The sequence below is a fragment of the Eleutherodactylus coqui genome, chromosome 7, assembly GCF_035609145.1.
Source record: "Eleutherodactylus coqui strain aEleCoq1 chromosome 7, aEleCoq1.hap1, whole genome shotgun sequence".
NCBI classification, from domain to species: domain Eukaryota; kingdom Metazoa; phylum Chordata; class Amphibia; order Anura; family Eleutherodactylidae; genus Eleutherodactylus; species Eleutherodactylus coqui.
In genome coordinates, this window is record NC_089843.1 from 201429820 (window position 1) to 201454082 (window position 24263).

The 24263-nt window shown below is 46.1% G+C and overlaps 6 non-coding genes across 6 annotated transcripts; all 6 read right to left on the reverse strand.

Moving 5' to 3' along the window:
- Positions 1-2226: 2226 nt before the first annotated feature.
- LOC136573952 (U2 spliceosomal RNA) lies at positions 2227-2417 on the reverse strand. Its single transcript, XR_010786151.1, has one exon. It is a non-coding gene; the product is annotated as a U2 spliceosomal RNA (small nuclear RNA).
- A 7671-nt stretch (positions 2418-10088) lies between these two features.
- Positions 10089-10279, reverse strand: LOC136573710 (U2 spliceosomal RNA). The gene has a single exon (XR_010785932.1). It is a non-coding gene; the product is annotated as a U2 spliceosomal RNA (small nuclear RNA).
- Positions 10280-12944: 2665 nt separating this feature from the next.
- Positions 12945-13135, reverse strand: LOC136573711 (U2 spliceosomal RNA). Its single transcript, XR_010785933.1, has one exon. It is a non-coding gene; the product is annotated as a U2 spliceosomal RNA (small nuclear RNA).
- Positions 13136-15821: 2686 nt separating this feature from the next.
- On the reverse strand, positions 15822-16012 carry LOC136573712 (U2 spliceosomal RNA). The gene has a single exon (XR_010785934.1). It is a non-coding gene; the product is annotated as a U2 spliceosomal RNA (small nuclear RNA).
- A 2668-nt stretch (positions 16013-18680) lies between these two features.
- Positions 18681-18871, reverse strand: LOC136573713 (U2 spliceosomal RNA). Its single transcript, XR_010785935.1, has one exon. It is a non-coding gene; the product is annotated as a U2 spliceosomal RNA (small nuclear RNA).
- A 2676-nt stretch (positions 18872-21547) lies between these two features.
- On the reverse strand, positions 21548-21738 carry LOC136573714 (U2 spliceosomal RNA). Its single transcript, XR_010785936.1, has one exon. It is a non-coding gene; the product is annotated as a U2 spliceosomal RNA (small nuclear RNA).
- Positions 21739-24263: the final 2525 nt, after the last annotated feature.

The following is a 24263-nucleotide window of genomic DNA, read 5'->3' on the forward strand; positions in this document are numbered from 1 at the left end:
GGCTTTATTGCCTTCCCCTGGGCCAGCATTAGTAGACCCTAGTAAGGAGAATATTAGAGCGGCATGGTCATCCGAAGAACTTAAAAACATACAGCAGGCCTTTTTTTCCCGCCATACATACATACATACATACATACATACATAACTACAGATTTTATATTTTTTTTACATATATACATTATATATATATATACACACACTATATATATATATATATATATATATATATATACACACACACACACTTATATACACACACACATACACACACAAACAATCTTAAATCTATCTTTAATCTATATCTACAAAATCTGTAATTTAGAAATAATCCATATCTATATTCTACATAATTAATAAAGATAGATAGATAGATAGATAGATAGACTCACATACATGCATACATACATACATACATACTGTATGCAATTGAGCCAGGTGTTTGGAAGGCTGATGATGTCACTCCTTTGTGATGTCATCAATTTAGAAGCATTAATACCGGGCTTGGCAGCCATTTCAGTCAGTCTCTGCTGCAGCTGGGAGACGGGAGATGGTCTTTATTTCCACCAAGAAGCTGCAGAACTACCGGTAACTGCATCATTTTTATTTTATTCAATATAGGTTTTATTGGTTTCATGGAGGGGGGGAAACTTTTGCCTTATCTCAAAGCAATGTAAAATTAACTTTGACAATGAAACTTAATAAATCAATTTCGAGTTGAACTATATCATGTTTGTCTGTGATATTTTATAAGGTCTACAAACAGGGGAATGAGGGGAGGGTAAGGGGGGGAGTGGTAAGGGATGGTAGGTATCTATGACACGGGAGAAAGAGAAAATAAAACAAAAAGGGGGGGGGGGGGGCGGGCTCCGGGATTGTTGTTTCTCTTTACGATTGTGGTTTAAACGTGTTACTCACATGTCCCTGTCTGTAACCACCTAGTAAATAGGGGTGAGCTCCGGGCATCTATCCATATCGCCCAGGTGTGATACAATTTATCATAGCCTGACGGCTCATCTTGAAGCCTCATTCTCTCCCTACGCTCTATTTCGTGGATCAATGTTATTTTTAGTGGAGTGCATTTTTTATGCAGCACACAAGGGGGAGACAGCGGCCTACCAAAATCGAGTTGGCTGCTGCTGTGGCTTTCTTTTTTTTAAAAAAAAAGGTAGGTTCCGTTCTTCCATGGTGAGGAATAGGCAGGGAGGTTCCGTTTTTGCCAGCTGGGGAATGCTTATAGGCAAGGCCTTATCCCTGGTGGTGCATGTAACGTTAGACCACGTTTCAGCATTCAGTCAGTCAGTGGCTGACAAACGAGCTCCATGCAAGTTTACATTAAACAGACACATTTCTTTCTTTACTGTATTGACTGCGGTCTGTAATCGAGCGGTTGAACTGTTTCTGTGTCCATGCATTGAATAAAGCAATACATCCTTGTAAAGTAGACGTCCGTTCGTTGGAGTTCTTTGCTCCCCGAGTGTTGCTCCATCTCTAAACGTTGGCCTGGATCTTCATGGACGAATACTGCCCATCCCACGTGGAGCGTGTATCTCAGCCCGCGTGGAGTGCTGCAGTCCAATGAGGTATTCCGTGCTACATAGCAAGCCTTGGGCCTGTGTGATTGGGGGTCCGCTGCTGTCTGTCCACTCTGAAGCGCGCATCCGGGGCCGGCCGCTTTTCGACTACCAGCGACTGCAGGTCACACACACAGGCTGGTTGGAATGGCCTAGCATTATCCTGATCCGGAGGTGTAACTTGAAGCTGCGGGGCCCCAGTACAAAGTCTGGAACTGGGCCCCCAAACTATAAAGCTTCATTGATAGCATTGGTTTACAATGTGGGGAAGAGAGACTTTATGGGCCCCCTAGGGCTCCGGGCCCCCTGCACATACACCCATGACCCGAATACGTGGAGCATACAGACGCAGGCTGCCAGGATACGCTGTGCCTGCCCGATGTTTCCAACTTGGCTATTAGCGCAGCGGTAGGTACGAACTATAGAGTGCGGCTGCCATATGAACTGGTGTGTGTGTTGTTTTGCTTCCAGTTGTACCTGTGCTGTGCACACTCTGGCAGACGCAGCTGCTCAGTGGATACAATGTTGCGAGCAGACGGGCTGAGTGTCAATCAAAGTGCTTGGGTGGTGGTGGTAGCAGCAGCCGCCGCCACAGCTGCGCTGCACCTCTTGCTCGTCGGTGTTGTTTTTCTGCTTTTGGAAACGGTTGTAGGAAAGGGGGTGCACCGGTCCTGGAGGTACTGCAATACCAGGTCAATGCGTGGAGTGGACAGAGCAAGCTCTTTTTCCAGCTCCCTGTTCTAAAAATCCATTTAATATATGGTCCCCAGATAGGGGACGTATCAGATATTAAACTGATAAGAACAGATTTTTTTTTTTTTTTTTTTTTTTAAAACCAAAGGTTTTTATTTATTCACAACATAATAAATCCATCACATTTATACAACAAAAATACATTACAAGTCATGATAAATCAACTAATTGTATCCATTTTTTAACCTTCCATATTCCTTCCGCATCGACTCCATCCTTTCTTTTATCCCATAAATAAATAAAGTATAATTTCCCCAACACCATTCGCACGCTGTCCCTCTCACTTACATCCTTCCTCTTGAACACATACACATTCCTTACATCCCACAACACTTCCTTCACACACGCCATAAACAGCCACAACAGTCTCTCTCTCACACTGCCTCTCGCACCTAAACCAAACATAACTAACTCAAAGGACATGAAATTAACTCCTGTGATCTCCTTACATAACGGACCAAGTCTCCGCAGCACATTCTGTGCATGGCTGCAATTCCAAAATAAATGAACCACATTCTCACATCCACCGCACCCCTCTCTCGGACATCTCTCACTCCTCACCAAACCTCTCACCCGCTGAAACTCTCGCACCGGTAACACACCATGCAGACTCTGCCATACAATCTCACTCTGCCTATTGCTCATCCCATCCATCCGCACTTTCTTCCACACTCTCTCCACATTCACTCTACTAACAGAATTAATATCAGACATCACATCCTTACTCTCAATCATTCGCTTCACCATTCGCTTATTCTTAAGTACATTCACTTCACAGTCATCCAACTCAAACTTCGCCACAAAACATACCGTCCATTCATACCACTTAGGGATTTGGAAAGCGACTGGTTTCCTCAAGTCGTATTCGCACCATTTCATGCGCACGAACCATCTCCCTGCTAAATACCGCATCATGCACGCCCCTTTTGTAGTCTTGTGTAACATACTCAGTAGAAAGACTATGCTATTACATCCAAAATATGCCTCTAAATTTGGGAAGCCCATCCCTCCTCTCTCCCAAGTCTTGTGTACTACCTCCCTCCTCAAGCGTTCCATCTTGGACCCCCAAAAAAACAGAAACATGACTCTGTTTATCCTCCTCTGACTCATGTATCCCGGGGGGAAGACTAATGCTACATATAGGAAGATGGGTAAAATTACGCTTTTTAATATGAGAATTTTGCCTATCATGGTAAGATTGCGCAATTTCCAAAAATCTAGCCTTCTCTCTACCTTCTGCTTTGCCTCCTCCCAGCTCTCTTCCCCCTGTAAGTTATTATTGAATTTGATGCCTAAGATTTTAATTGGCCCGGACACAATATTTAAGCCTATATCTGCATTCACTCCAGTCTCACCAAACACCTTGCACTCACTTTTATCCCAGTTGACACGGAACGCAGACGCACCACAAAACACAGACACTAACAGCTTCACTCTCCTCACTGCACTCTCAGACTCACACATCACACACACATCATCCATATACGCCCACACCTTCAGCTCTCTGCCGTCACTACCTGGGATGTGGATCCCCCTCACCATCTTGTCCTGTCTTATCAGACATAGTAACGGCTCCATGGCACAGATGAAAACCACGGCCGACAGCGGACACCCCTGACGCACACCAGACATCACATTCACTCTCCTTCCAACCTTCCCATTCACTAACATACTACTATAAATCCTTTCATACAGACTCCTCACTCGCTCTACAAACATACCCGGGAACCCCATGCACACCAACACTCGGAACAAGAACCCATGCGACAACCTATCATACGCTTTTTCAAAATCCAAGCTCACCACATACACACTCTTCTTTCGCTCCTTACAATCTCCCAGACAATCCCGCACCAGACACAGACTCTCATGCACTCTCCTACCAGGCACCGCACAGTACTGGTCCTCGCTCACCACACTCTCCACTACCGCACGCATCCGGTTTGCAATAATTTTAGCATAGATCTTATAATCCACATTTAAAAGCGTAATCGGGCGCCAGTTTTTTAAGTTTTTCAAATCGCCCTTTTTGGGTATTAAGACAACCAGTCCACCTCGCATACTTTCAGCCATGTCCACATTCACCCACATATACTGGCACACTTCACACACATCTTTCCCTATCACACTCCACAGCATACGGTAATACTCTATAGATAACCCATCCATACCAGGCGTTTTATTAGCGGCCATGCTCTGGACCGCCTCCCACACCTCTTTAACAGTAATGTCACGTGTGACGGACGCTTGCTCCGCCTCTCCTAACTTGTTTTCAAGCGTGCTTAACATGTCACCCTCCAGGACTTCATCCCTCCATTTTTCCTTATATAACTCCTCATAGAAGGACGCTATCTCCTCCTGCACCTCCTCCCCCCTCACTTCCCCTCCTGTCTCTCTCTCTATTACTTCAAAAGTTGGTTTTTTTGAGAATACTTTTTTAAAGAAAAACCGCGAGCATGTCTCCTCATGCAGCATCTTATCCAGCTTGGCGCGGTACATTATGCCTTTCCCTTTCTCCACCAGGAAACTATTAATTTCTCGCCTGCACTTCAGGATATCTTCCTGTGTGTCTATCCCGCCGTCCCGCAACTTTATCAAGAAGCCTAGTCTGTTGCTGAGCCTCACATACTCCGCCTTCCTTCTCCTGGCTACTTTATGCCCTACAGACTTAAAAAAAGCCTTAGTTTTCCCCTTTACCCAGTCCCACCAGTTTAGGATATTTACAAACTCGCCTTTTCTCTCCCTCCACTTTCTATATAGGCCTTCATATTGTTTTTTGATATCCTGCCCCTCCAGAAGCTTCAGGTTCAGCTTCCAGACTCCCCTCCCCCACACAACCCTGTTCCCCACCTCCACCCCACATAACAAACACTCGTGATCTGAAAAAAAGGTCATGTCTTGTGTATAACTTACTGCAGTTATATCTTCAGACAGAAAACAATAATCGATCTTGGAGTGGACCCCACCCCTGTCCGCATGGTAAGTACTTAGCTGTGGGGATATACCACATGCCTGCTGTATATCTTTTAAACGAAAATCACAACACAATTCAAATAAGAGTTTTGCAGATACATCAAATGCTTTTCTGGTGATGTCACAGTTCATGTCTCCTATGAGGACAGTTGGTATCCTTCCTTGCAAAAATAATTTAATTTTGTCAAATAAGGCGCTCCTCTCCTGTTTCTCTGCAGGAGCGTACACGTTAATAACGCGGAAACGTATGCCTCTGTATAGCAGCACTGCGGAGATGCATCTCCCCGCCTCGATGACCTCGCTGCTCTGTAGCACCAACTCTCTGGAGTTAACCAGTATACCCACTCCGTCATTCTTATTATGTATGCTCCCAGACCACACAGCAGCACCATAAGGCCATTCTGAAGGGCTGATATCAGAGTCTATACCGCACTCCTGAACGCAAAATAAGTCAGCTTTTTTCTGATGCAAAAAATCAAAAACTGCAGCTCTTCTGGCCTTTGACTTAAAAACTCTTACATTCTGGGAGCATATATTTAGAACCATGTTTCATATATAAACTTATAACAACATAATCATCACTTATGCAAAGAAAATGAAAGTCATGCACTGTTATATCTCTTCACCTTTAAAGTGGCTAAACCACAAAATACCGGATATATGCACTCATAGTGGCTCAGATTATACCTCCTCGCCACTCTCACCTGAGCACTCAAGGTCCTGCGCCAGAGTCTCAAAGGGGTTACTGACCTCCATAAGCGTCTCTTTGCTCTTTGTGCACTTTCTCTTTTTTGCTGTGTTTTTTTCAGCAACCTGCACAAATTCCTCCTCACTGGAAACATCAAGTCCACCTCCCCCCTCCCTCTTGCATGGGACTGTCTCTGGAGAGGAGAACTCCTCAATGTTCGCCGAGGGGTTAATGGGGCTGTCCACCTCCTCAATTATCTCCTCCAGCTGCCTAATTACTCCAGCCACCTGGTCTTCAGGAGTAACACTCCCAACATTGGGCTTCTTACTCCCAATTCTCCTTTTGATGCTTTCCTCTGTTTCCATAGCTGCCGCCTCTGTGGTTTTGGATTTTTTTGGCTCAGCAGGTTTCTCCTTCTCAGTACCCAGAGTAGGTCTTGCAGGACTCTCCGCCGCAGTCGCCACGGGCCTAGGCACAGTGGTGACTCCACTTACAACAGCAGGTGTTTCATTACTAGTGCTGGTAGAGGCCTTACTGGTAGAGGCCACCTGACTGATACCAGCCTCACGGTTAGCAGTCGTCACATGGGGCTTGGTTTTCCAGGCACCCCTGGACGGTAAGTTCAACGGGCAGTCTCTGCACATATGGTCGTTGTCTCCGCAGATGTCACAGCATTTGGGTTTCGGGCAATTGCTAGCATGGTGTCCTGTCTCTTGGCAGTTTCTGCAAACTAAGCCGCTGGAACACTCCTCCTTAGTATGACCAAATTGATTGCAGTTCCTGCAAAATGTGGGTTGCCCCGGGTAATACAAATACCCCCGGTTCCCAGCAATGGTAAAGTTCGCCGGTGGGTGCGAAACTCCTCCAATTTTAGTCGCATCCATCCGTAGCCGGACCCAAAATTTATATTTGGAGTTGAAGATCCCAAGGATGTTGGTCATTTTTTCCCCACCTTTGACGACATCGCAGTAGCGTTTAAGGAAATTAACGATCATATCCTTATCCGTATAAGGGTTATAAACGTGTAAAATTAATGGTTTTTCCTGGATGCCGAACAGAGGAAGTACCTTTACTCCTTGCAGAAGCGGTAGGTCTTTATGGCTCCTTAACCATTCGTATACGTTCAAGCATACTCCTTCCCCGCAGAAGGTGACGTCGTATTGTCCCAGCCTCGGGAAATCCTGGACGCAATAAATTTCGTCCTTAGGCACTCCAATTTCCTCCATGATGATATCACGAACAATGTACACCACGGTGTTCCTGGTCCCATCCTTGCTGTCAACCATAAAGCGGATTGTATTCTGAATTCCGGACATCTTCAGTGTATCTGTCGATTTTGTAGAAAATCACAGCAAAATCTACTGCCAAGCAGTAAGGCGATCACCAAGCCCTCCAACTAGATCACTACACGTGATCGTAGCCAAAAGGCCGAGAAGCGATAACCCGAAATGGGTTTCACCTGTAGCCCGGTCCGCCCAACTCCACTTCTAAGGCTTGAGGCAACACGCTCAGCCAGCACTCTGGGCGCACCCACAATGCACCCAGGCAGCGGGGAGAGCTTGTAAAACTTTACATAGCCCCGCCCCACGCCTTCTCAACCGCGCCCAGCCTCACACCCTCAGTCCTTCCTCTTGCACCGAGCTCACGCATCCTAGGCTTGCAGAGCCTGCTGCTGCAGGACTCGTCAGCTCCCTACAAACGAGGGTTAAGCCGGCGATGACACTAGAAGCAAGCACTAGTTTGTCTCTGAAGGTGCGTCGGCCGGTCGGTTGGAGGGATCTCTTCGGCCAGCCGCATTTCGAGTAGGGACGGATGGAAACTTTTTACCTAAAATAAGGGAAATTGGCTTCGGCCCCATAGGGCTTTATTGCCTTCCCCTGGGCCAGCATTAGTAGACCCTAGTAAGGAGAATATTAGAGCGGCATGGTCATCCGAAGAACTTAAAAACATACAGCAGGCCTTTTTTTCCCGCCATACATACATACATACATACATACATACATAACTACAGATTTTATATTTTTTTTACATATATACATTATATATATATATACACACACTATATATATATATATATATATATATATACACACACACACACTTATATACACACACACATACACACACAAACAATCTTAAATCTATCTTTAATCTATATCTACAAAATCTGTAATTTAGAAATAATCCATATCTATATTCTACATAATTAATAAAGATAGATAGATAGATAGATAGATAGATAGATAGATAGATAGATAGATAGACTCACATACATGCATACATACATACATACATACTGTATGCAATTGAGCCAGGTGTTTGGAAGGCTGATGATGTCACTCCTTTGTGATGTCATCAATTTAGAAGCATTAATACCGGGCTTGGCAGCCATTTCAGTCAGTCTCTGCTGCAGCTGGGAGACGGGAGATGGTCTTTATTTCCACCAAGAAGCTGCAGAACTACCGGTAACTGCATCATTTTTATTTTATTCAATATAGGTTTTATTGGTTTCATGGAGGGGGGGAAACTTTTGCCTTATCTCAAAGCAATGTAAAATTAACTTTGACAATGAAACTTAATAAATCAATTTCGAGTTGAACTATATCATGTTTGTCTGTGATATTTTATAAGGTCTACAAACAGGGGAATGAGGGGAGGGTAAGGGGGGGAGTGGTAAGGGATGGTAGGTATCTATGACACGGGAGAAAGAGAAAATAAAACAAAAGGGGGGGGGGGGGGGGCTCCGGGATTGTTGTTTCTCTTTACGATTGTGGTTTAAACGTGTTACTCACATGTCCCTGTCTGTAACCACCTAGTAAATAGGGGTGAGCTCCGGGCATCTATCCATATCGCCCAGGTGTGATACAATTTATCATAGCCTGACGGCTCATCTTGAAGCCTCATTCTCTCCCTACGCTCTATTTCGTGGATCAATGTTATTTTTAGTGGAGTGCATTTTTTATGCAGCACACAAGGGGGAGACAGCGGCCTACCAAAATCGAGTTGGCTGCTGCTGTGGCTTTCTTTTTTTAAAAAAAAAAGGTAGGTTCCGTTCTTCCATGGTGAGGAATAGGCAGGGAGGTTCCGTTTTTGCCAGCTGGGGAATGCTTATAGGCAAGGCCTTATCCCTGGTGGTGCATGTAACGTTAGACCACGTTTCAGCATTCAGTCAGTGAGTGGCTGACAAACGAGCTCCATGCAAGTTTACATTAAACAGACACATTTCTTTCTTTACTGTATTGACTGCGGTCTGTAATCGAGCGGTTGAACTGTTTCTGTGTCCATGCATTGAATAAAGCAATACATCCTTGTAAAGTAGACGTCCGTTCGTTGGAGTTCTTTGCTCCCCGAGTGTTGCTCCATCTCTAAACGTTGGCCTGGATCTTCATGGACGAATACTGCCCATCCCACGTGGAGCGTGTATCTCAGCCCGCGTGGAGTGCTGCAGTCCAATGAGGTATTCCGTGCTACATAGCAAGCCTTGGGCCTGTGTGATTGGGGGTCCGCTGCTGTCTGTCCACTCTGAAGCGCGCATCCGGGGCCGGCCGCTTTTCGACTACCAGCGACTGCAGGTCACACACACAGGCTGGTTGGAATGGCCTAGCATTATCCTGATCCGGAGGTGTAACTTGAAGCTGCGGGGCCCCAGTACAAAGTCTGGAACTGGGCCCCCAAACTATAAAGCTTCATTGATAGCATTGGTTTACAATGTGGGGAAGAGAGACTTTATGGGCCCCCTAGGGCTCCGGGCCCCCTGCACATACACCCATGACCCGAATACGTGGAGCATACAGACGCAGGCTGCCAGGATACGCTGTGCCTGCCCGATGTTTCCAACTTGGCTATTAGCGCAGCGGTAGGTACGAACTATAGAGTGCGGCTGCCATATGAACTGGTGTGTGTGTTGTTTTGCTTCCAGTTGTACCTGTGCTGTGCACACTCTGGCAGACGCAGCTGCTCAGTGGATACAATGTTGCGAGCAGACGGGCTGAGTGTCAATCAAAGTGCTTGGGTGGTGGTGGTAGCAGCAGCCGCCGCCACAGCTGCGCTGCACCTCTTGCTCGTCGGTGTTGTTTTTCTGCTTTTGGAAACGGTTGTAGGAAAGGGGGTGCACCGGTCCTGGAGGTACTGCAATACCAGGTCAATGCGTGGAGTGGACAGAGCAAGCTCTTTTTCCAGCTCCCTGTTCTAAAAATCCATTTAATATATGGTCCCCAGATAGGGGACGTATCAGATATTAAACTGATAAGAACAGATACTACACTTGATCTTAGCCAAAAGGCCGAGAAGCGATAACCCGAAATGGGTTTCACCTGTAGCCCGGTCCGCCCAACTCCACTTCTAAGGCTTGAGGCAACACGCTCAGCCAGCACTCTGGGCGCACCCACAATGCACCCAGGCAGCGGGGAGAGCTTGTAAAACTTTACATAGCCCCGCCCCACGCCTTCTCAACCGCGCCCAGCCTCACACCCTCAGTCCTTCCTCTTGCACCGAGCTCACGCATCCTAGGCTTGCAGAGCCTGCTGCTGCAGGACTCGTCAGCTCCCTACAAACGAGGGTTAAGCCGGCGATGACACTAGAAGCAAGCACTAGTTTGTCTCTGAAGGTGCGTCGGCCGGTCGGTTGGAGGGATCTCTTCGGCCAGCCGCATTTCGAGTAGGGACGGATGGAAACTTTTTACCTAAAATAAGGGAAATTGGCTTCGGCCCCATAGGGCTTTATTGCCTTCCCCTGGGCCAGCATTAGTAGACCCTAGTAAGGAGAATATTAGAGCGGCATGGTCATCCGAAGAACTTAAAAACATACAGCAGGCCTTTTTTTCCCGCCATACATACATACATACATACATACATACATAACTACAGATTTTATATTTTTTTTACATATATACATTATATATATATACACACACTATATATATATATATATATATATATATATATATATATATATATATATACACACACACACACTTATATACACACACACATACACACACAAACAATCTTAAATCTATCTTTAATCTATATCTACAAAATCTGTAATTTAGAAATAATCCATATCTATATTCTACATAATTAATAAAGATAGATAGATAGATAGATAGATAGATAGATAGACTCACATACATGCATACATACATACATACATACTGTATGCAATTGAGCCAGGTGTTTGGAAGGCTGATGATGTCACTCCTTTGTGATGTCATCAATTTAGAAGCATTAATACCGGGCTTGGCAGCCATTTCAGTCAGTCTCTGCTGCAGCTGGGAGACGGGAGATGGTCTTTATTTCCACCAAGAAGCTGCAGAACTACCGGTAACTGCATCATTTTTATTTTATTCAATATAGGTTTTATTGGTTTCATGGAGGGGGGGAAACTTTTGCCTTATCTCAAAGCAATGTAAAATTAACTTTGACAATGAAACTTAATAAATCAATTTCGAGTTGAACTATATCATGTTTGTCTGTGATATTTTATAAGGTCCACAAACAGGGGAATGAGGGGAGGGTAAGGGGGGGAGTGGTAAGGGATGGTAGGTATCTATGACACGGGAGAAAGAGAAAATAAAACAAAAGGGGGGGGGGGGCGGGCTCCGGGATTGTTGTTTCTCTTTACGATTGTGGTTTAAACGTGTTACTCACATGTCCCTGTCTGTAACCACCTAGTAAATAGGGGTGAGCTCCGGGCATCTATCCATATCGCCCAGGTGTGATACAATTTATCATAGCCTGACGGCTCATCTTGAAGCCTCATTCTCTCCCTACGCTCTATTTCGTGGATCAATGTTATTTTTAGTGGAGTGCATTTTTTATGCAGCACACAAGGGGGAGACAGCGGCCTACCAAAATCGAGTTGGCTGCTGCTGTGGCTTTCTTTTTTTAAAAAAAAAAGGTAGGTTCCGTTCTTCCATGGTGAGGAATAGGCAGGGAGGTTCCGTTTTTGCCAGCTGGGGAATGCTTATAGGCAAGGCCTTATCCCTGGTGGTGCATGTAACGTTAGACCACGTTTCAGCATTCAGTCAGTCAGTGGCTGACAAACGAGCTCCATGCAAGTTTACATTAAACAGACACATTTCTTTCTTTACTGTATTGACTGCGGTCTGTAATCGAGCGGTTGAACTGTTTCTGTGTCCATGCATTGAATAAAGCAATACATCCTTGTAAAGTAGACGTCCGTTCGTTGGAGTTCTTTGCTCCCCGAGTGTTGCTCCATCTCTAAGCGTTGGCCTGGATCTTCATGGACGAATACTGCCCATCCCACGTGGAGCGTGTATCTCAGCCCGCGTGGAGTGCTGCAGTCCAATGAGGTATTCCGTGCTACATAGCAAGCCTTGGGCCTGTGTGATTGGGGGTCCGCTGCTGTCTGTCCACTCTGAAGCGCGCATCCGGGGCCGGCCGCTTTTCGACTACCAGCGACTGCAGGTCACACACACAGGCTGGTTGGAATGGCCTATCATTATCCTGATCCGGAGGTGTAACTTGAAGCTGCGGGGCCCCAGTACAAAGTCTGGAACTGGGCCCCCAAACTATAAAGCTTCATTGATAGCATTGGTTTACAATGTGGGGAAGAGAGACTTTATGGGCCCCCTAGGGCTCCGGGCCCCCTGCACATACACCCATAACCCGAATACGTGGAGCATACAGACGCAGGCTGCCAGGATACGCTGTGCCTGCCCGATGTTTCCAACTTGGCTATTAGCGCAGCGGTAGGTACGAACTATAGAGTGCGGCTGCCATATGAACTGGTGTGTGTGTTGTTTTGCTTCCAGTTGTACCTGTGCTGTGCACACTCTGGCAGACGCAGCTGCTCAGTGGATACAATGTTGCGAGCAGACGGGCTGAGTGTCAATCAAAGTGCTTGGGTGGTGGTGGTAGCAGCAGCCGCCGCCACAGCTGCGCTGCACCTCTTGCTCGTCGGTGTTGTTTTTCTGCTTTTGGAAACGGTTGTAGGAAAGGGGGTGCACCGGTCCTGGAGGTACTGCAATACCAGGTCAATGCGTGGAGTGGACAGAGCAAGCTCTTTTTCCAGCTCCCTGTTCTAAAAATCCATTTAATATATGGTCCCCAGATAGGGGACGTATCAGATATTAAACTGATAAGAACAGATACTACACTTGATCTTAGCCAAAAGGCCGAGAAGCGATAACCCGAAATGGGTTTCACCTGTAGCCCGGTCCGCCCAACTCCACTTCTAAGGCTTGAGGCAACACGCTCAGCCAGCACTCTGGGCGCACCCACAATGCACCCAGGCAGCGGGGAGAGCTTGTAAAACTTTACATAGCCCCGCCCCACGCCTTCTCAACCGCGCCCAGCCTCACACCCTCAGTCCTTCCTCTTGCACCGAGCTCACGCATCCTAGGCTTGCAGAGCCTGCTGCTGCAGGACTCGTCAGCTCCCTACAAACGAGGGTTAAGCCGGCGATGACACTAGAAGCAAGCACTAGTTTGTCTCTGAAGGTGCGTCGGCCGGTCGGTTGGAGGGATCTCTTCGGCCAGCCGCATTTCGAGTAGGGACGGATGGAAACTTTTTACCTAAAATAAGGGAAATTGGCTTCGGCCCCATAGGGCTTTATTGCCTTCCCCTGGGCCAGCATTAGTAGACCCTAGTAAGGAGAATATTAGAGCGGCATGGTCATCCGAAGAACTTAAAAACATACAGCAGGCCTTTTTTTCCCGCCATACATACATACATACATACATACATACATAACTACAGATTTTATATTTTTTTTACATATATACATTATATATATATACACACACTATATATATATATATATATATATATATATATATATATATATATATATATATATATATATATATATACACACACACACACTTATATACACACACACATACACACACAAACAATCTTAAATCTATCTTTAATCTATATCTACAAAATCTGTAATTTAGAAATAATCCATATCTATATTCTACATAATTAATAAAGATAGATAGATAGATAGATAGATAGATAGATAGATAGACTCACATACATGCATACATACATACATACTGTATGCAATTGAGCCAGGTGTTTGGAAGGCTGATGATGTCACTCCTTTGTGATGTCATCAATTTAGAAGCATTAATACCGGGCTTGGCAGCCATTTCAGTCAGTCTCTGCTGCAGCTGGGAGACGGGAGATGGTCTTTATTTCCACCAAGAAGCTGCAGAACTACCGGTAACGGCATCATTTTTATTTTATTCAATATAGGTTTTATTGGTTTCATGGAGGGGGGGGAAACTTTTGCCTTATCTCAAAGCAATGTAAAATTAACTTTGACAATGAAACTTAATAAATCAATTTCGAGTTGAACTATATCATGTTTGTCTGTGATATTTTATAAGGTCTACAAACAGGGGAATGAGGGGAGGGTAAGGGGGGGAGTGGTAAGGGATGGTAGGTATCTATGACACGGGAGAAAGAGAAAATAAAACAAAAAGGGGGGGGGGGGGCGGGCTCCGGGATTGTTGTTTCTCTTTACGATTGTGGTTTAAACGTGTTACTCACATGTCCCTGTCTGTAACCACCTAGTAAATAGGGGTGAGCTCCGGGCATCTATCCATATCGCCCAGGTGTGATACAATTTATCATAGCCTGACGGCTCATCTTGAAGCCTCATTCTCTCCCTACGCTCTATTTCGTGGATCAATGTTATTTTTAGTGGAGTGCATTTTTTATGCAGCACACAAGGGGGAGACAGCGGCCTACCAAAATCGAGTTGGCTGCTGCTGTGGCTTTCTTTTTTTAAAAAAAAAAGGTAGGTTCCGTTCTTCCATGGTGAGGAATAGGCAGGGAGGTTCCGTTTTTGCCAGCTGGGGAATGCTTATAGGCAAGGCCTTATCCCTGGTGGTGCATGTAACGTTAGACCACGTTTCAGCATTCAGTCAGTCAGTGGCTGACAAACGAGCTCCATGCAAGTTTACATTAAACAGACACATTTCTTTCTTTACTGTATTGACTGCGGTCTGTAATCGAGCGGTTGAACTGTTTCTGTGTCCATGCATTGAATAAAGCAATACATCCTTGTAAAGTAGACGTCCGTTCGTTGGAGTTCTTTGCTCCCCGAGTGTTGCTCCATCTCTAAACGTTGGCCTGGATCTTCATGGACGAATACTGCCCATCCCACGTGGAGCGTGTATCTCAGCCCGCGTGGAGTGCTGCAGTCCAATGAGGTATTCCGTGCTACATAGCAAGCCTTGGGCCTGTGTGATTGGGGGTCCGCTGCTGTCTGTCCACTCTGAAGCGCGCATCCGGGGCCGGCCGCTTTTCGACTACCAGCGACTGCAGGTCACACACACAGGCTGGTTGGAATGGCCTAGCATTATCCTGATCCGGAGGTGTAACTTGAAGCTGCGGGGCCCCAGTACAAAGTCTGGAACTGGGCCCCCAAACTATAAAGCTTCATTGATAGCATTGGTTTACAATGTGGGGAAGAGAGACTTTATGGGCCCCCTAGGGCTCCGGGCCCCCTGCACATACACCCATGACCCGAATACGTGGAGCATACAGACGCAGGCTGCCAGGATACGCTGTGCCTGCCCGATGTTTCCAACTTGGCTATTAGCGCAGCGGTAGGTACGAACTATAGAGTGCGGCTGCCATATGAACTGGTGTGTGTGTTGTTTTGCTTCCAGTTGTACCTGTGCTGTGCACACTCTGGCAGACGCAGCTGCTCAGTGGATACAATGTTGCGAGCAGACGGGCTGAGTGTCAATCAAAGTGCTTGGGTGGTGGTGGTAGCAGCAGCCGCCGCCACAGCTGCGCTGCACCTCTTGCTCGTCGGTGTTGTTTTTCTGCTTTTGGAAACGGTTGTAGGAAAGGGGGTGCACCGGTCCTGGAGGTACTGCAATACCAGGTCAATGCGTGGAGTGGACAGAGCAAGCTCTTTTTCCAGCTCCCTGTTCTAAAAATCCATTTAATATATGGTCCCCAGATAGGGGACGTATCAGATATTAAACTGATAAGAACAGATACTACACTTGATCTTAGCCAAAAGGCCGAGAAGCGATAACCCGAAATGGGTTTCACCTGTAGCCCGGTCCGCCCAACTCCACTTCTAAGGCTTGAGGCAACACGCTCAGCCAGCACTCTGGGCGCACCCACAATGCACCCAGGCAGCGGGGAGAGCTTGTAAAACTTTACATAGCCCCGCCCCACGCCTTCTCAACCGCGCCCAGCCTCACACCCTCAGTCCTTCCTCTTGCACCGAGCTCACGCATCCTAGGCTTGCAGAGCCTGCTGCTGCAGGACTCGTCAGCTCCCTACAAACGAGGGTTAAGCCGGCGATGACACTAGAAGCAAGCACTAGTTTGTCTCTGAAGGTGCGTCGGCCGGTCGGTTGGAGGGATCTCTTCGGCCAGCCGCATTTCGAGTAGGGACGGATGGAAACTTTTTACCTAAAATAAGGGAAATTGGCTTCGGCCCCATAGGGCTTTATTGCCTTCCCCTGGGCCAGCATTAGTAGACCCTAGTAAGGAGAATATTAGAGCGGCATGGTCATCCGAAGAACTTAAAAACATACAGCAGGCCTTTTTTTCCCGCCATACATACATACATACATACATACATAACTACAGATTTTATATTTTTTTTACATATATACATTATATATATATACACACACTATATATATATATATATATATATATATATATATATATATATATATATATATATACACACACACACACTTATATACACACACACATACACACACAAACAATCTTAAATCTATCTTTAATCTATATCTACAAAATCTGTAATTTAGAAATAATCCATATCTATATTCTACATAATTAATAAAGATAGATAGATAGATAGATAGATAGATAGACTCACATACATGCATACATACATACATACATACTGTATGCAATTGAGCCAGGTGTTTGGAAGGCTGATGATGTCACTCCTTTGTGATGTCATCAATTTAGAAGCATTAATACCGGGCTTGGCAGCCATTTCAGTCAGTCTCTGCTGCAGCTGGGAGACGGGAGATGGTCTTTATTTCCACCAAGAAGCTGCAGAACTACCGGTAACTGCATCATTTTTATTTTATTCAATATAGGTTTTATTGGTTTCATGGAGGGGGGGGGGAAACTTTTGCCTTATCTCAAAGCAATGTAAAATTAACTTTGACAATGAAACTTAATAAATCAATTTCGAGTTGAACTATATCATGTTTGTCTGTGATATTTTATAAGGTCTACAAACAGGGGAATGAGGGGAGGGTAAGGGGGGGAGTGGTAAGGGATGGTAGGTATCTATGACACGGGAGAAAGAGAAAATAAAACAAAAAGGGGGGGGGGGGGCGGGCTCCGGGATTGTTGTTTCTCTTTACGATTGTGGTTTAAACGTGTTACTCACATGTCCCTGTCTGTAACCACCTAGTAAATAGGGGTGAGCTCCGGGCATCTATCCATATCGCCCAGGTGTGATACAATTTATCATAGCCTGACGGCTCATCTTGAAGCCTCATTCTCTCCCTACGCTCTATTTCGTGGATCAATGTTATTTTTAGTGGAGTGCATTTTTTATGCAGCACACAAGGGGGAGACAGCGGCCTACCAAAATCGAGTTGGCTGCTGCTGTGGCTTTCTTTTTTTAAAAAAAAAAGGTAGGTTCCGTTCTTCCATGGTGAGGAATAGGCAGGGAGGTTCCGTTTTTGCCAGCTGGGGAATGCTTATAGGCAAGGCCTTATCCCTGGTGGTGCATGTAACGTTAGACCACGTTTCAGCATTCAGTCAGTCAGTGGCTGACAAACGAGCTCCATGCAAGTTTACATTAAACAGACACATTTCTTTCTTTACTGTATTGACTGCGGTCTGTAATCGAGCGGTTGAACTGTTTCTGTGTCCATGCATTGAATAAAGCAATACATCCTTGTAAAGTAGACGTCCGTTCGTTGGAGTTCTTTGCTCCCCGAGTGTTGCTCCATCTCTAAACGTTGGCCTGGATCTTCATGGACGAATACTGCCCATCCCACGTGGAGCGTGTATCTCAGCCCGCGTGGAGTGCTGCAGTCCAATGAGGTATTCCGTGCTACATAGCAAGCCTTGGGCCTGTGTGATTGGGGGTCCGCTGCTGTCTGTCCACTCTGAAGCGCGCATCCGGGGCCGGCCGCTTTTCGACTACCAGCGACTGCAGGTCACACACACAGGCTGGTTGGAATGGCCTAGCATTATCCTGATCCGGAGGTGTAACTTGAAGCTGCGGGGCCCCAGTACAAAGTCTGGAACTGGGCCCCCAAACTATAAAGCTTCATTGATAGCATTGGTTTACAATGTGGGGAAGAGAGACTTTATGGGCCCCCTAGGGCTCCGGGCCCCCTGCACATACACCCATGACCCGAATACGTGGAGCATACAGACGCAGGCTGCCAGGATACGCTGTGCCTGCCCGATGTTTCCAACTTGGCTATTAGCGCAGCGGTAGGTACGAACTATAGAGTGCGGCTGCCATATGAACTGGTGTGTGTGTTGTTTTGCTTCCAGTTGTACCTGTGCTGTGCACACTCTGGCAGACGCAGCTGCTCAGTGGATACAATGTTGCGAGCAGACGGGCTGAGTGTCAATCAAAGTGCTTGGGTGGTGGTGGTAGCAGCAGCCGCCGCCACAGCTGCGCTGCACCTCTTGCTCGTCGGTGTTGTTTTTCTGCTTTTGGAAACGGTTGTAGGAAAGGGGGTGCACCGGTCCTGGAGGTACTGCAATACCAGGTCAATGCGTGGAGTGGACAGAGCAAGCTCTTTTTCCAGCTCCCTGTTCTAAAAATCCATTTAATATATGGTCCCCAGATAGGGGACGTATCAGATATTAAACTGATAAGAACAGATACTACACTTGATCTTAGCCAAAAGGCCGAGAAGCGATAACCCGAAATGGGTTTCACCTGTAGCCCGGTCCGCCCAACTCCACTTCTAAGGCTTGAGGCAACACGCTCAGCCAGCACTCTGGGCGCACCCACAATGCACCCAGGCAGCGGGGAGAGCTTGTAAAACTTTACATAGCCCCGCCCCACGCCTTCTCAACCGCGCCCAGCCTCACACCCTCAGTCCTTCCTCTTGCACCGAGCTCACGCATCCTAGGCTTGCAGAGCCTGCTGCTGCAGGACTCGTCAGCTCCCTACAAACGAGGGTTAAGCCGGCGATGACACTAGAAGCAAGCACTAGTTTGTCTCTGAAGGTGCGTCGGCCGGTCGGTTGGAGGGATCTCTTCGGCCAGCCGCATTTCGAGTAGGGACGGATGGAAACTTTTTACCTAAAATAAGGGAAATTGGCTTCGGCCCCATAGGGCTTTATTGCCTTCCCCTGGGCCAGCATTAGTAGACCCTAGTAAGGAGAATATTAGAGCGGCATGGTCATCCGAAGAACTTAAAAACATACAGCAGGCCTTTTTTTCCCGCCATACATACATACATACATACATACATACATACATAACTACAGATTTTATATTTTTTTTACATATATACATTATATATATACACACACTATATATATATATATATATATATATATATATATATATATATATATACACACACACACACTTATATACACACACACATACACACACAAACAATCTTAAATCTATCTTTAATCTATATCTACAAAATCTGTAATTTAGAAATAATCCATATCTATATTCTACATAATTAATAAAGATAGATAGATAGATAGATAGATAGATAGATAGATAGATAGATAGATAGATAGACTCACATACATGCATACATACATACATACTGTATGCAATTGAGCCAGGTGTTTGGAAGGCTGATGATGTCACTCCTTTGTGATGTCATCAATTTAGAAGCATTAATACCGGGCTTGGCAGCCATTTCAGTCAGTCTCTGCTGCAGCTGGGAGACGGGAGATGGTCTTTATTTCCACCAAGAAGCTGCAGAACTACCGGTAACTGCATCATTTTTATTTTATTCAATATAGGTTTTATTGGTTTCATGGAGGGGGGGGAAACTTTTGCCTTATCTCAAAGCAATGTAAAATTAACTTTGACAATGAAACTTAATAAATCAATTTCGAGTTGAACTATATCATGTTTGTCTGTGATATTTTATAAGGTCTACAAACAGGGGAATGAGGGGAGGGTAAGGGGGGGAGTGGTAAGGGATGGTAGGTATCTATGACACGGGAGAAAGAGAAAATAAAACAAAAAGGGGGGGGGGGCGGGCTCCGGGATTGTTGTTTCTCTTTACGATTGTGGTTTAAACGTGTTACTCATATGTCCCTGTCTGTAACCACCTAGTAAATAGGGGTGAGCTCCGGGCATCTATCCATATCGCCCAGGTGTGATACAATTTATCATAGCCTGACGGCTCATCTTGAAGCCTCATTCTCTCCCTACGCTCTATTTCGTGGATCAATGTTATTTTTAGTGGAGTGCATTTTTTATGCAGCACACAAGGGGGAGACAGCGGCCTACCAAAATCGAGTTGGCTGCTGCTGTGGCTTTCTTTTTTTAAAAAAAAAAGGTAGGTTCCGTTCTTCCATGGTGAGGAATAGGCAGGGAGGTTCCGTTTTTGCCAGCTGGGGAATGCTTATAGGCAAGGCCTTATCCCTGGTGGTGCATGTAACGTTAGACCACGTTTCAGCATTCAGTCAGTCAGTGGCTGACAAACGAGCTCCATGCAAGTTTACATTAAACAGACACATTTCTTTCTTTACTGTATTGACTGCGGTCTGTAATCGAGCAGTTGAACTGTTTCTGTGTCCATGCATTGAATAAAGCAATACATCCTTGTAAAGTAGACGTCCGTTCGTTGGAGTTCTTTGCTCCCCGAGTGTTGCTCCATCTCTAAACGTTGGCCTGGATCTTCATGGACGAATACTGCCCATCCCACGTGGAGCGTGTATCTCAGCCCGCGTGGAGTGCTGCAGTCCAATGAGGTATTCCGTGCTACATAGCAAGCCTTGGGCCTGTGTGATTGGGGGTCCGCTGCTGTCTGTCCACTCTGAAGCGCGCATCCGGGGCCGGCCGCTTTTCGACTACCAGCGACTGCAGGTCACACACACAGGCTGGTTGGAATGGCCTAGCATTATCCTGATCCGGAGGTGTAACTTGAAGCTGCGGGGCCCCAGTACAAAGTCTGGAACTGGGCCCCCAAACTATAAAGCTTCATTGATAGCATTGGTTTACAATGTGGGGAAGAGAGACTTTATGGGCCCCCTAGGGCTCCGGGCCCCCTGCACATACACCCATGACCCGAATACGTGGAGCATACAGACGCAGGCTGCCAGGATACGCTGTGCCTGCCCGATGTTTCCAACTTGGCTATTAGCGCAGCGGTAGGTACGAACTATAGAGTGCGGCTGCCATATGAACTGGTGTGTGTGTTGTTTTGCTTCCAGTTGTACCTGTGCTGTGCACACTCTGGCAGACGCAGCTGCTCAGTGGATACAATGTTGCGAGCAGACGGGCTGAGTGTCAATCAAAGTGCTTGGGTGGTGGTAGCAGCAGCCGCCACAGCTGCGCTGCACCTCTTGCTCGTCGGTTTTGTTTTTCTGCTTTTGGAAACGGTTGTAGGAAAGGGGGTGCACCGGTCCTGGAGGTACTGCAATACCAGGTCAATGCGTGGAGTGGACAGAGCAAGCTCTTTTTCCAGCTCCCTGTTCTAAAAATCCATTTAATATATGGTCCCCAGATAGGGGACGTATCAGATATTAAACTGATAAGAACAGATACTACACTTGATCTTAGCCAAAAGGCCGAGAAGCGATAACCCGAAATGGGTTTCACCTGTAGCCCGGTCCGCCCAACTCCACTTCTAAGGCTTGAGGCAACACGCTCAGCCAGCACTCTGGGCGCACCCACAATGCACCCAGGCAGCGGGGAGAGCTTGTAAAACTTTACATAGCCCCGCCCCACGCCTTCTCAACCGCGCCCAGCCTCACACCCTCAGTCCTTCCTCTTGCACCGAGCTCACGCATCCTAGGCTTGCAGAGCCTGCTGCTGCAGGACTCGTCAGCTCCCTACAAACGAGGGTTAAGCCGGCGATGACACTAGAAGCAAGCACTAGTTTGTCTCTGAAGGTGCGTCGGCCGGTCGGTTGGAGGGATCTCTTCGGCCAGCCGCATTTCGAGTAGGGACGGATGGAAACTTTTTACCTAAAATAAGGGAAATTGGCTTCGGCCCCATAGGGCTTTATTGCCTTCCCCTGGGCCAGCATTAGTAGACCCTAGTAAGGAGAATATTAGAGCGGCATGGTCATCCGAAGAACTTAAAAACATACAGCAGGCCTTTTTTTCCCGCCATACATACATACATACATACATACATACATAACTACAGATTTTATATTTTTTTTACATATATACATTATATATATATACACACACTATATATATATATATATATATATATATATATATATATATATATATATATATATATATACACACACACACACTTATATACACACACACATACACACACAAACAATCTTAAATCTATCTTTAATCTATATCTACAAAATCTGTAATTTAGAAATAATCCATATCTATATTCTACATAATTAATAAAGATAGATAGATAGATAGATAGATAGATAGATAGATAGACTCACATACATGCATACATACATACATACATACTGTATGCAATTGAGCCAGGTGTTTGGAAGGCTGATGATGTCACTCCTTTGTGATGTCATCAATTTAGAAGCATTAATACCGGGCTTGGCAGCCATTTCAGTCAGTCTCTGCTGCAGCTGGGAGACGGGAGATGGTCTTTATTTCCACCAAGAAGCTGCAGAACTACCGGTAACTGCATCATTTTTATTTTATTCAATATAGGTTTTATTGGTTTCATGGAGGGGGGGGAAACTTTTGCCTTATCTCAAAGCAATGTAAAATTAACTTTGACAATGAAACTTAATAAATCAATTTCGAGTTGAACTATATCATGTTTGTCTGTGATATTTTATAAGGTCTACAAACAGGGGAATGAGGGGAGGGTAAGGGGGGGAGTGGTAAGGGATGGTAGGTATCTATGACACGGGAGAAAGAGAAAATAAAACAAAAAGGGGGGGGGGCGGGCTCCGGGATTGTTGTTTCTCTTTACGATTGTGGTTTAAACGTGTTACTCACATGTCCCTGTCTGTAACCACCTAGTAAATAGGGGTGAGCTCCGGGCATCTATCCATATCGCCCAGGTGTGATACAATTTATCATAGCCTGACGGCTCATCTTGAAGCCTCATTCTCTCCCTACGCTCTATTTCGTGGATCAATGTTATTTTTAGTGGAGTGCATTTTTTATGCAGCACACAAGGGGGAGACAGCGGCCTACCAAAATCGAGTTGGCTGCTGCTGTGGCTTTCTTTTTTTAAAAAAAAAAGGTAGGTTCCGTTCTTCCATGGTGAGGAATAGGCAGGGAGGTTCCGTTTTTGCCAGCTGGGGAATGCTTATAGGCAAGGCCTTATCCCTGGTGGTGCATGTAACGTTAGACCACGTTTCAGCATTCAGTCAGTCAGTGGCTGACAAACGAGCTCCATGCAAGTTTACATTAAACAGACACATTTCTTTCTTTACTGTATTGACTGCGGTCTGTAATCGAGCGGTTGAACTGTTTCTGTGTCCATGCATTGAATAAAGCAATACATCCTTGTAAAGTAGACGTCCGTTCGTTGGAGTTCTTTGCTCCCCGAGTGTTGCTCCATCTCTAAACGTTGGCCTGGATCTTCATGGACGAATACTGCCCATCCCACGTGGAGCGTGTATCTCAGCCCGCGTGGAGTGCTGCAGTCCAATGAGGTATTCCGTGCTACATAGCAAGCCTTGGGCCTGTGTGATTGGGGGTCCGCTGCTGTCTGTCCACTCTGAAGCGCGCATCCGGGGCCGGCCGCTTTTCGACTACCAGCGACTGCAGGTCACACACACAGGCTGGTTGGAATGGCCTAGCATTATCCTGATCCGGAGGTGTAACTTGAAGCTGCGGGGCCCCAGTACAAAGTCTGGAACTGGGCCCCCAAACTATAAAGCTTCATTGATAGCATTGGTTTACAATGTGGGGAAGAGAGACTTTATGGGCCCCCTAGGGCTCCGGGCCCCCTGCACATACACCCATGACCCGAATACGTGGAGCATACAGACGCAGGCTGCCAGGATACGCTGTGCCTGCCCGATGTTTCCAACTTGGCTATTAGCGCAGCGGTAGGTACGAACTATAGAGTGCGGCTGCCATATGAACTGGTGTGTGTGTTGTTTTGCTTCCAGTTGTACCTGTGCTGTGCACACTCTGGCAGA